This window comes from Hermetia illucens, chromosome 1, assembly GCF_905115235.1.
Source record: "Hermetia illucens chromosome 1, iHerIll2.2.curated.20191125, whole genome shotgun sequence".
NCBI classification, from domain to species: Eukaryota; Metazoa; Arthropoda; class Insecta; order Diptera; family Stratiomyidae; genus Hermetia; species Hermetia illucens.
In genome coordinates this window covers 192,578,012-192,588,725 of record NC_051849.1, presented here as the reverse complement: position 1 = coordinate 192,588,725, position 10,714 = coordinate 192,578,012, and positions in this window count along the sequence as shown.

The following is a 10,714-nucleotide window of genomic DNA, read 5'->3' as shown; positions in this document are numbered from 1 at the left end:
ACCCAGCCGATGTTGCTGCCTTTTGTCAGTTTGACGCAGGACAGAGATAAAGTAAACCAACTTTGCTCTTTTTATACTCCAGATCATCGTCCGTAGAAGTTGTGAATGCTAGTCTGGAGATAAAGAGCTGTTTATGTGGGGACGCCACATTTATCTTGGGGCGACTGCTACGGGTGGATGAAGTGCCAGGATATATGGCAGCGGCGGGGCTTCGTTGGCTTCAGGAACGATGTCGAAACGTGGAGTGGCTGTGTTCTCATTCGTGACTTACTGAAGAGGCTGCGAATATTGTCCCGTTGTAGGCGCAATAGAGCGAGACAGGATCGGAGGCTCGGTGAACCGTAACTTGTTGCATAGGGGCCGCTGGATCAGGGGTGTACAGCCAGTGGAAAGAATCCTGATGTAGGAAGACATTGTAGATGAAATCAACTCAGATTGAGAGGCCTGGTGCATAGACTCCCGAGAAGATGTTGAGGCTACAGTGTTAAGCACAGTAGGAAGCGCCTTTTCAGAGGTCAAAGCCTCGTCTAGCGAATTCCTAAGCCGCCGGGAACACGTAGATAACGACGTTCTAGATTAAATCCGTCTGAATAGGTTGAGGTAGGCGGGTCATTTAATCTTTATGGATAAGGATGATCCAGCCCAGAAGGTCTATAAGCGCAATATTAATGGTAGAAAGAGAATACGTGGCAGACCCTGTCTCAGATTCAACAGTAGCGTAGACCAGGGTGCCAGGCTTGAACGAGGCCCGTTTTCCTGCAGCATCCAAAGCATTCAATTGAGATGCATACGGTTATCATTGGATCCTAGTCCAATGGTGACCCTTTTTCGCGTGTATTAAATTTTGAGAATTCTTCCTGAATAATTGAAAAATCAGCTCAGAAGTTAAATGTTCATTCAGTGGCAGGATGTCATAGCGCCACCTTTAATTCCCCGGTTAATTCTGCCGTGGTCGAAAACCTCCACCAGCTACTTCATTGTGAGAACCTTGAAATTTGGTTCACAATAGCCCATCCGAGCATATGCTCCTGGTTTTTTAGTTATTGATGACAGACAGCGTTGTTGTAGGAGTAGCAGAGGATCTTGCCTGCAGTGGTCGGCCACGGCATACAATTTATTTACCTAAAGACTCGCCAGGGAAATCTTCAAACTTTATGGCATCTTACTTGGTACTAACAGCGAACATATGGAACAAGCTGGGAATCTTCGCGACAATACCTTTTCTCTTCCAACAAAGAATGTTTTCCTGCAGTATTGAATCGATACCTAGACTCCATCCAAAGGTTAAAGTTATATTAATTTCCCCGGAAAAATGAAGGAATGGCTCCCAATTGCTCCTTGGAATTCTTGGAAAATTCTTGTTCATATTTTCCTAGCGCTCATAGTGTGGAACTTGTTGGAGGGGGGAATCTGTTATTGTCGCACATCACCCGGTGTACGGCATTTCTGGTTTGCCAGTTTTTCCTTCTTTTCATTTTACGGTCGATGGATGAAATATAGTGGGCTACATGTAGCCGTATAGCTACATACTTGCTGCTCGACAGATCCGTACGTATCGCTGAAGTTTTGAAATATACATTTTGCTCGTCGGTTGAAACCAATCTTGCAGCACGTATTGCCACTCTTCCTTGCTTTGTTCTTCTACCACTTCTCATATATGACTTCGTTGTGTTCTTGCCTTGTAAGAAATCCTCAAAAGTTGTTGTAGGATTTTCCACGGCTTTATCCTTTTTTGTTTTTATTCTTTCATTTCCTTCGTTATCATAATCTTTTAGCGTATATCTACATTTTAAATAGGAGTGGTGGCACTAGCGAGGAAGGCAACGAGATGCTCAATTTCTTGGTTACAGAAATGATACGGGAAGTGTATCCGAGAATTGAAGGAGGGGGTTGCGAGCTCAACTAAGTTTAGCCTTCAATTTAATATGCACAGACTTTTCTTTAGCTTCACTTTTCTCCCTGACTCTCGTTTTATTTTTCGAGGGCTGGGAACAGTCACGAAAAGATTCAAAACAGAAAAGTTAAAAGTTCGTATATGATGATGCCGTTGTGGATGATTGGCCATGTGAATTTCTTTTTTAACTCTCAGGACGGGTTCAAGTAAAAGAGGGAGTGAAAATTCAAGCAGATCAGTATACTGAATACTAAAGGAATCAGATATGATGAGAGGCGAACATGGCGCCCGTGTATGTAAAAATTGAATACGTAAAAGGACGAATTCAGAAGAGACAGGGAAAAAAACGCACTGAAAGAAACCAAAAGGCAATGACAATATCAGCATTCAAATGTTAGCAGGAGGAGCGAAAAGTTTTCTTTTGAATCTGGAAATAGCAAACATTTGGAATGAAAACTTTTTAATCCTTTTGTTGTTTGCAGATTTTGGCCTTTTCATCCTTTTGTCTTTCACCCGAATCTTTCTCCTAGTTTAGCATTTTCACGAGTGGAATTCAATAAGGTCAGCATGTTGGTATATTTTCAATAGTTTCCGGCACTTTAAAAATAAAAGTGTCAAAATCTTGAAAAGTAGAAAAAAATTGTGATATAAAAACTACAATGAGGTTCCCAGTTGTTGACTTTTGGGTTTTGACTACGTGCTTCAGTCGCGAAAAAATGAATGCTATTTTAAAAGTTCGATGCTCCCTCGATGCTCCCACACATGGCAGATGATCCATATGACAAGCAACTGAGGTAATAAAGTTGTTGATATGTTTACAAACGATTTAGGTTAATACCGTTTAGGCCTACAAGAAGAAATACTTCTCACAAAACTTCAGGCAAGTATGCGGTACTTATACCGATGATATCAGCATTATTATTACGGGAAAATTCCTGCAAGCTCTCTTACAACGACCTCTCTGTTTTGTGGAACGTGTTATCGGGGAAATCAGGCTGTACCATATAGAGTAAGATGGATGAATTGGAGTTTCAATCTTCTGGGGTATGGTTTCAGCGATTACTGGGGGCGATACTGAATACAGAACTCAATTGGGGCAAAAGCATTCGCAAGTAAGAAATATATAGCAAACCACAAATGGTACTCTGGGTATATCAAGTCCTGGTTAGAACTGTGCTAATCCGTCGAGCTTCATTAGGATGGCACCAGATAGCATAGGGGAAGCTTCTCAAAAGACTTGCCTACCTTTGTATTATAGAAGCTATGAAAAGTACACTCACCCCTACTTTGGGGATGTCGTAATGACTAAATGCGATTTCGATATTGAGTGACCTAAGACGACCAAGAAGGGAGAGCTATCATCATCAATGACGCAATATCCGATACCCGGTCTAGGCCTGCCTCAGTAGCGAATACCCGACATCCGGGTTTTGTGCCGAGCTCCACCAGTTCGATATTCCTAGAAGATGTCTGGCGTTCTGATCAACGACATCGCTTCATCTGTGGCAGTGTTTGCTACGTCTTCTTTTTCCACCAAAGATGTTGCTTTTATAGATGTTCTAGGCTGGATCATCCTCACCCATACAGAATAGGTGACCCGTCCACCGCAACCTATTGAGCCGGGTTTTATATATAACCCAACTGTCATGGTATCATTCATAAATTAGGTGGTTATATAGGCCTCGGAATCGTCCAGCCTCATGCGGGGGCCAATAATTCTTCGGAGGATTCTTCTCTCGAACGCGGCCAATCTTTCTTGGTAAGAGCCCAAGTTCCCGCGGAGTACATAAGGACTGGCATGATTAGCATATTGTCTTGTACAGTAAGAGCTTTGAGTCTATATTGAAACATTTCGAGTGAAACAGTTTATGAAAGCTGAAATAGGCTCTTTTAGCTGGTAACAATCGTGCGCGGTTTCATCATCATATATATTATTGGTTGTCATTTTTGACTTTTGATAGGAGAAATTATCAACAGAATCAAAGTTGTAGTATCCTATCCTTACTGTTACCGTTTAACCAGTGCCATGATGTTGTTGATTCTTTGATTTTGGCGCTGACGTTACCTCTATGTCCTTGGTCTTACTTCGTTAATACGCAGTTCAAGATCTTGTGCCAAATATCGCCTGCTCAATTTGGATGATGGTAGATTGTACATCTCGGCTTGCTCTTTCTTTGATGTGGATATCGAATTAACATCTGCATTGTGGATCATTTTTTCCAGCGCCAGACTAAAGGTGACGCTTTATAGGTCTTAGACCGTTGATGTTGAATGGTCTCGAGATTGATCCTGCTACTTTTAGCTGCCCTCGCACATTGGGCAGGCTTCAGCTAGTCAATTTAGTCAGGATATCGAATTCTCTCATGGCCATGTGCAGTTTTACGCTGACTATGTTATCATTGGTGGCTTTCAAGTCAATGAAAGGATGGTTACGCTGACGGTCATATTTCAAGAATTTTTCCATCGCTCGCCGCAAAGGGAAAATTTGATCTGTTGCTGTTTTGTCTGGAATGCAATCTTTTTGGTATGGGGCGATGATGTTCTGGGCGAATGGGGTTATCGCAGTCGATTGCGAAGAATATCTTATAGATAATATTCAGCAACGGACAGATAATACCTCGTTCCAATCCCCAGGCATTGATTCGCTGTAGTACCCCTATTTCTAGGCTTGTATATATACGTAAGGAACATAGTAGATGAGGAAGGAAGATCTGTATTGAAGAGAGAGAATAGGCATCGACCAAGAATGGAGTCCTGGGGGATCCCTGTTGATGAAAAGAAGAGGAGAAGAGGAGTTGAGACGCAACGATTGATGAAGATTTACTTACTTACTCGGCCACTTAAGTAAGATCTCAACCAGGAAAAAATGTGGGAAGCTACACGAGCAGAGTTCCTTAAATACTGGAGTGTGGTCTATAGAATCAAAAGTTCTGGAGCGTCAGTGTAGATTGAATGACTCCGGTAAATTAGTTGCAGTCGAACGTCTCCTTGAATGAATATTCCTGCTTAAGATTTTTGTGAACAGGTATAAAGTTTTCAAGTTGGTTTGATCAACTGTGCTTCCTGCACAGCGAAATCCCGCGAATAAAGCTTTTCATATTTGCAAGGTCACGGTTTAATCGAAGATGCGGCAGCTTTCCTTGTTTGCAAGGTCATGGTCCAATCAACTGACGAAGGAAGTTTATTTAGACCTGGGAAATTAATATGAAAGTGGACTATCATCAATTTCAAGATAAGCCGAATTTCTGCAGATTTGTTCGTGAAAATTCCATGTCTGTTGTGGTTCCTTCCGGTACTTCTCGAGTTCACCGACTGGCTGGTTATCCTAGGCTTCTTTTTTCTGTGTGCGAAGTTGCTTTCGCCCTCGATGGAATTCATCCCGGTATCAGTCGTTTACATTTTCTTTTCGCGGCATCAAGGTATCAAGGATAACGTTCTTCAGATGGTTGTTATGTTCATTTTTTTATGCTACATCTCCAGGACCTCTGTTACTACGGTTAGTGTGTCAGAGAGAAAGTGGTGTTGAACTTCAAGCCCGAGGAACTATGTCAAGGAGATAATGTTCCGAGTACCCCGGCTCTGCAGTATGTTCTGACACTTATCAAAATTGAGAAGGACCGGCCTTAAATTAATCCGTGATTAATTTGGATAAAAGTTGTTCCATCTGGAGAGGCCCAATCAGGTAATTCCGACGCAATGACCTCAGAAGCGAGTTTGAACATAAGTATCGTGAGATTGACAGAGTCTAACACTTTCAACCAGGAATTCAAGCAACAACATCCACTTATTGACATATCTCTGAACGATTTTGTAACAAAAGGAAAGGAGTGGACTAGGGCTATGTTTCTTGTCGAGAGAATGATTGCCCCTTTGTAAATGGGGATGAGAGTCTTTTTAAAGAATTGTGATGGCGGTTTTTGTCAAAAATTAAGCATATATATATGGTTGCCATTTACTCCTTGGTGGGGTGTAGCGTGCCAACCACACCCATGCAACACCGATCTGCAGGCAGGGGAAACATCGATCTAAGATGCGATCCGCCGTGTATCCTTTTTTCGATCGCGGAACTTGGATCCGGAGTTTAAAAGCTCCTTGCTCTCGGTCGAGCCGATATTTTTTTATTTTTGAATTTCCGTTTTAGTTTGCTTGGTGAAATTTCTACAGGTCGCGCGAATCCCATTTTGTTTTACTTTTTAGGATCTAGTGCAGACCCGTGCATAGGAAAGGACGCGTGAATTTTTATATCATGGCATTTCAGGGATCGAAGTGCTAAAAAATCTCCTCATTCCGAGCTTGGCTAACACAGAGACGGAGCACTTCAATGAGGCTTCAATATTTGCCGGCAGACATTCACGGTCAATGTCGCTATCTTTTCAGGTTTTTGGGATAGCTCTCCCGTCTTGGCCACTCAGGAAGGCCGGTCGGTCGGTTCGACCATCGCAATAACATCTGGCCATTACATAGGGCTAGCTGGATAATCCGCAGTCCGTTGTCGCTGGTGTTCTTATGTAAGCTATGGGAATCGGCGTATCGGCTGCAAACGGGCTGAATCTCTAATTGAATGTTTAATTCTCAAAGTATGATTTTGATATCATACTTGGAATGGGCTTCGAGGGGCCACTTTACTACCTTATAGAAGGTATCCTTCTCCGACTTGTCAGTCTCCTCTGTAGTGGCGTGAATCTTAATGAGGTTTGTATTTCGAAATTTGTCCCCAAGACTAAAAAAAGCAACAAAAGAACTTTTTCGTTTGGGAGTTTCAGAGGCAATCAATGGCCCTCTGCACGAGATGAGTAGTTCTTCTCGAAACTTAAAGTCCATCCATCTTTTCCTGGTCACCTTCAGCCCAAGTTCCAACAAATTTCACTCTCGAAGGCCAAAATGATGTTAATTGTATGCTGAGTTTCGAAGCTGTGCAGTTCTGTTAAATAAGGCAGACGCTGCTTCCAACTAGCCTACCGTTGTGATAAGTCCAATACCTCGCATGGTCCGCGCCAGTTCCCCAAGAAGCTGGGAGGTAATCCCACTTGTATCAACTAGGGGTCAAATACGCATCTGGCGAGTTATCGCAACTGCCGGCGCCCGCCGAACTCAGTCCGATCTTCCCGCTAAACCAGGTTCCTTGTCCCTTACCAAACCAACCCCTCAACCCAAACCATCTCAAGCCTTCTTTACCCCCAAGCACCAGTCCCAACCTCGGTCCTACGTTGCCATTGCGAGAAACCATTCTCGTCATCAGACTTCCTTTGATATAAACACAGAAATCCAAATCCTTCTCCAGCGAAAAAGCGTTTAGCTTTACTATCCGTGTTCTGTCAGGTCTCCCCGGACAATGTTTGCTAAGGTGGTACAGTTGGCAGAGAGAAGCATCATAAATTATCTAGGTTCTTCACCTCACACAAACTTTCCATTTCCTTAATGAAACCATACGTAATTCTAGACAAAAATAAAATAACTGGCGAAAGTGGAGAAAGTGCCATCTTGATAGCAGCTCCCTTTCACGCCCAACAAATTTTCATTCCCACCACGTTCCCTTGGGAGAACTGTAGTCTCCGTCTCGACCCACTCATCCGCTATATTCCTACCTTTACTGTTCTAATCAATCCCTAGATCCTGCCGATATTATGCACCTTGCTCAACACTTCAGGACCCTCACAATAATCCAAATGTTCCTCCCTGGTAGCAACAGGCGACCTAAACGCCAAACATAGTTCATGATACAATGCCGTCATGCACCCAAACGGTAATAGGTTTTACCAATTGGTACTCCCGAAACCCCTTTTTCCTCCAGCTAACCCTCCTTCCCCGGAACAAACCTTCATTTCGCCCGTCAGACGGTGTTTTTCCATCACGGATCACATACAATTGTGGTGCTCCTGGACCGGCATCTTGTAGTCAGAAGTTTGTCAGAAACCGATTTCCATTTCAAGAGAGCACGTCAGAAACAAACCGATACCGGACTCGCGTCTGATACCACTTGGCATTGCAGAGTGCGGAAGCATATCTCCATTAGTGTGACAAGAGGGAGAGGAGTACTCTCCAGAATCCCATCACTTTACTTTGCTTGGACCCAGAATGTCCAGTTTATGTCGTTCGAATTCCGGCCGAATTGGAGAAAGCGAGCATTCTGACACTATCGCCACCGTTTTGGGTGAGCTTGTACAAATTATAGAAACCAATCATAGCTCGTTTTCGATAACCAAAGGACATGAGGTCAACCTCCATCTGTGGCGTTGTTGATCTCGGATCTCGGATAACTCCTATTCTGAACATATGCCCAGCTAGTGAATTATGACAGTCAGAATGCCCACAATACTTCTGCAAGTCTTCTTGCTTTTCGACAGGATAAACTTTGCAGAATGTTTATTTGATTCTGACAGGAAAAGTTTGATCTGTCTAGCAGCAGTAAGGCTTCGCCACATTATGGGAAGCTTGTTCCCAGTTTTTGATGGCAGCATCAGCTAATGCTATCGACACCCGAATTGTTGGTTCTGGTTCGGACATGGGGAAAGATGAAGCCTCTTTTGCTAAGGCATCCGAGATTTCATTTCCCTCTGCACCGCAATGATGAGGAACTCAGAGTAAATCCACCGTATTGAATCTAGAAACAAAATTCAATCGGTTTCTACATTCCTGAACGATTTTTGAAGTGATCAAAGTACTACTCAACGTCCTTAATGCAGCTTGACTATCACCACAGATTGCGATGTGCTTGCCCTTCAGCCGCTCGTTAATCATTCAGATTGCGGCCTTTAAGATCGCATACACTTCAGCCAGAAAGACCGTTGTGTATTGTCCCAAAGGAAAAGCCCACTTCTCGTTTTTATTCGAGAAGTAGGTTGACTCCTGCTGCAGAACCATTTTCTGTATCTGAGCCATCGATGTAGAAGACGTCAGTATATCCTGAAACGCATTCTTCTGGAACATCCCAGTTTTCTTTCCGTTCCAAGATAACCTAATATCTTCTACCAAACAGATGTATGGGAATCTGAGAATCGGAAGGCATTGCGAAAACAAGATTCAGTTCTCCCAATGACTCTTTCAATGCTCTGTGCCTCCCATGGACGTATTTTCCCATAGATCTAATCGAATTAGTCTATGAACTGCTCTCATTGCAGTGCTCTGAATAATCAAATCCAATGGCTGCAAATTGTGTAATGCATTCAAAGCTACGTCAGATATGGTGCTCATAGCACCAGTGATACCCAGACACACAGTTCTTTGCAGTGTGGCTAGTTTACAGCGAAAACTCTTCGGTTTCACCTCAACCCACTACACTACGGATTCAGAAGCGAACATCGGTCTGATGATAGCCACACATTACTACCTGAGGCCTAAGTCCCCATGTCGAGGCAAAGGTCCGCCTACACAGCACATAAGCTGTGAGAGCTCGTTTCATCTTTACCTCTACTTGCTTGTTTCAAAGAAGCTTCTTGTGTTGTAGTAGTGAGATGATTACAAAAGTGGCGATAGCACACCTCCTTGGGGGCAGCCTTCGTCGCTTCCGTTTTAAAGTAGCGATCAACACCCATTTCAGCATACAACAATCTCTGCGTTAGCATAGCGTAAATCTACTTTATTAGAGTTTCATCAACACCATGCTCTCTGGCGGCGTACTCACCCTTCAGAGTTGAATCATCTGCCTTTGAAACCAAAGAATGAAGAGCTGACTCACAGGACTTTCCATGTTGGTAAGCAAGTCTCTCTACACATTTCAAAGAAAATGATGTTAAGCAGATTTGCCTGAAGTTCTTTGGATTACCTTCATCTTCTGCCAAGAGGAAGGCAAGGTTTCCAATTGATCTTCTATCGTCAAAGGAGTCCTTAGTCGCCTAGAGAGTCCGACTTTGTCGCCAAGAAATTCATTGAACTTCGTCCAATCTATTTTCCTAGGATTCCGTCTTTGTATTATAGGCGCGCACCCTACGTTTGCGGTCATCAAACCAGCTGAAGTGATAAAATCAAACGGCTTTCCTCCTCTAGAATTGCGTTTGCTACTGCCTCAACAAATATGCTGAGCGTTCGCAACACAACCTATTAACACAACAACTTCACTGATCCAATACCACAGATTCTGTTGAAATTAACCCATGGTTCTTGAACCAGTAATTTATATGGACAGTCCTGCAACTTGCCAGCTCTGTTGCCAGTAGATAGGAAGAAGCTTTGGCATTCTGCAGATTGATTTGACTAACTCTTATGTTTGTAGTGTGTAGGAGAAGGTTCTGACAGGCAAGCCTGTAGTCCCTTCTTCTTTGCGGCTAAAGTTTACTTCTGCCGAGCCTTCCTCCCCCGTATTTTTAGAAGAGTTAGGCAACAGCGTCAACGACCGGCCGGCTGTAGTCAGATTTCTAGTTCCTCTCATTAAGGGAGTTGCATTATCCTTTTTGGCTGACCCTGCCGTAGACCAGGCTGTACGTTTTCCACTGACGTGGAGAGCCTATTTTCCACATATTTCTCCGTGGGGGAACATGAATTAAGTGAGGCCTCCAAAATCTGTGCCTCGACCACGACCTGATTTCTCAGAGTCGCGGGTGGATTTGAAATCTGTGACTTCTTACCACTTGGAGAGCTACAATCCTTCCTCTTAGTGTAGTAGTAAACTACCACAAGCTCCCCCACCACGACAAGGTGGTGTCCGAGAGGGAGATAGTAGATAGCAATCGAAAGATACTTTTGGTTATATTCTTAAGCTAATGGCCGTCCTTGGAAGATTGAATGGATTCGCCTATAAGTAAAATTACGGAAAAACACTTTCTGTATAAAAATAAGTATAGATTAGGGAATAAGGATTAAGGATACATTTGCATCTTATTTTTA